The sequence below is a fragment of the Carassius auratus genome, unplaced genomic scaffold (assembly GCF_003368295.1).
Source record: "Carassius auratus strain Wakin unplaced genomic scaffold, ASM336829v1 scaf_tig00015408, whole genome shotgun sequence".
NCBI lineage: Eukaryota > Metazoa > Chordata > Actinopteri > Cypriniformes > Cyprinidae > Carassius > Carassius auratus.
This window is the reverse complement of record NW_020524586.1, coordinates 154,321-156,450: the sequence shown is the minus strand read 5'-3', so window position 1 is coordinate 156,450 and position 2,130 is coordinate 154,321. Positions and strand designations below refer to the sequence as shown.

At 39.0% G+C, this 2,130-nt stretch overlaps 1 long non-coding RNA gene across 1 annotated transcript; it reads left to right on the top strand.

Moving 5' to 3' along the window:
* The first annotated feature begins 235 nt into the window (after positions 1–235).
* On the top strand, positions 236–1,463 carry LOC113074825 (uncharacterized). Its single transcript, XR_003280823.1, has 4 exons — positions 236–335; positions 464–589; positions 1,011–1,103; positions 1,263–1,463. It is a non-coding gene; the product is annotated as an uncharacterized LOC113074825 (long non-coding RNA).
* Positions 1,464–2,130: the final 667 nt, after the last annotated feature.

The window sequence follows — 2,130 nt, the reverse complement described above, 5'->3', positions numbered from 1 at the left end:
CCTTTAAGTAGGCGTAGGTGTGTAGAAAAAAGTATATATTGTTGTAAAGAAGACATGAGCCTGGTCTGTCAACGGTCTCCCTCTACAGCAGCAGCGCACCAGCGCCTCACGCCACGCAGCCAGTGTGTCACCGGCCTGACGCACCGCGCGTACAGTATTGACAAGAAACGAGTTGTGAAACTTTCTATCTCGTAAGGAGTTATAACGTGAAATAATGACACAGACTGGCTACACCATCTCATCTGCAGCAGAGATTGTTGTATCAGGAGGACAGCGCGTTTGTTTGAGGCACTTTTCACTTCAACTGTACCTGACAGGAGAATTAGCTTTCTGAGGTGAGTCTTACAATTTATAATAAATAAGTAGGTTGATAAAATGTATAAAACAAAGTAAAAACAAACGTCTAACGTCGCTAAAACCTTTTTTTTTAATTATTACTTTATTGTTTTTATTGGCCTTTTAGCCGTTGAGTTACCATGGCAACCGCGTACACATCAGCTGCTGGAGAGGAGAGGAGAGGTCTCGTCTGACATTTTTTCTGTTTCTCGTCTGTTATACCTAAGAAAAGGCCAACAACTGCGACAGATTTGTTAAGTAACACGTTAATATTATCCACAGTCTACTTTAGGTACTTTTTGTTAATATTTATACTCCTGTTATTATGGTATTTTTCCTGAAATGTCTGCTATCAAGTATTACGCTAGCATAGAAACATAACTAACGTTATAGCATATTAGATTTGAGCTCTTATTAATGAAAGTTTGGGCTTTTAATTACATGGGTAAAGGATCGGTTTTGATTGCTTTGTAAATGTTTTTGATGGTAATTTGTCAATAGATAAATGAAGTAAAGTTAAGCTAATTAATTTAACCTAAAAGTCTGCACTGTAGAGGCTATCAGTGACGTCACTCGCGGCCTAAAATGGGATGAAACTATTTCAAACCACTGTTTCAAGCTTGTTCTGATTTATCATTGTAAACAAATACTGATTAAAAAAAAAAATTGTACAGTGATTTCAGGAGTGTCTTAAAAACCCTCTAAAACAGAGGGGAAGTTCCAAGAAAATGTCTAATGGGAGCTGCTGACAGAGATATAAAACACAGGTGATCCGAGAAAGCTTATTAAATAACTTCATATTTATTTTTTACAATATATCATCATGCATCTGTAAAATCTAAACATGTGAATTCTGGTATCTTAAGATTTTTATGTATGTTTTCCATTTTGCTATTTTTCTTTTCTGCATTTCCCCTATTCTCTAGTTTGTTTATTTCTAATAAGGAGCTGGAGGCCGTGAAGAAACAGATCCATGATATTGTGGAGAAGCAGGCCCCGCTGAGCGAGTGGAGAGCTGTGCTGGAAATATTCAGGGGTTGATGCTCATAAGTCCAGGGTAAGTATACAGCTAACCCTACTACCACCTCTACTCTGTGTGGTTCTCTGCAAAGGCCCGGTGTACCCAGGAAGCGATCTTCCCAGATTTCCTTCACCCTATTTCACAGTGTAAGACATGAACCAGGCCCTGGGAGAACGACCTCTCTCCATCCGCCGCCTCCGGTCTTCAGGATCTCCACCAGAACCCGATTCGCTCCTTTCGCGCGACAGAACACGACGCTGTGATCATCGGAGACTCCATCGTCCGGCACGTTCGTGCTATGTTACCTGAAGGTAAAGTCCACACTCACGGTTTCCCTGGTGCTCATGTTCTTGATATTTCTGCACAGATTCCCGTGATCCTGAAGTGTGAGGGGAGCATAGGAGCAGATGTGCTTCACGCTGGGGTTAACGACTAGGGATGCACCGAAATGAAAATTCTTGGCCGATACCGAAAACCGAAAAAGAGAAAACCAAGGCCGAAAACCGAAACCGAAACACCGAAAGAAATTATGCCAATTATTAGTACCATTGCATTTATTGCTATGACCGTGTACTAACTTTACTAAAATTAAGACATTGCAATTGCATAAATTAATAAAGTTTCAAAGATAATTACAATTACATAACTTATAAAAAAAAATAAAAAAAAATACAAAATTACAAATGATGCAAATATTTATTAAGCATATTGCAACAATGCACAGTATGAAATAAAATTCAAACCAAAAATGAATCCCTCTCATGTGTATATTT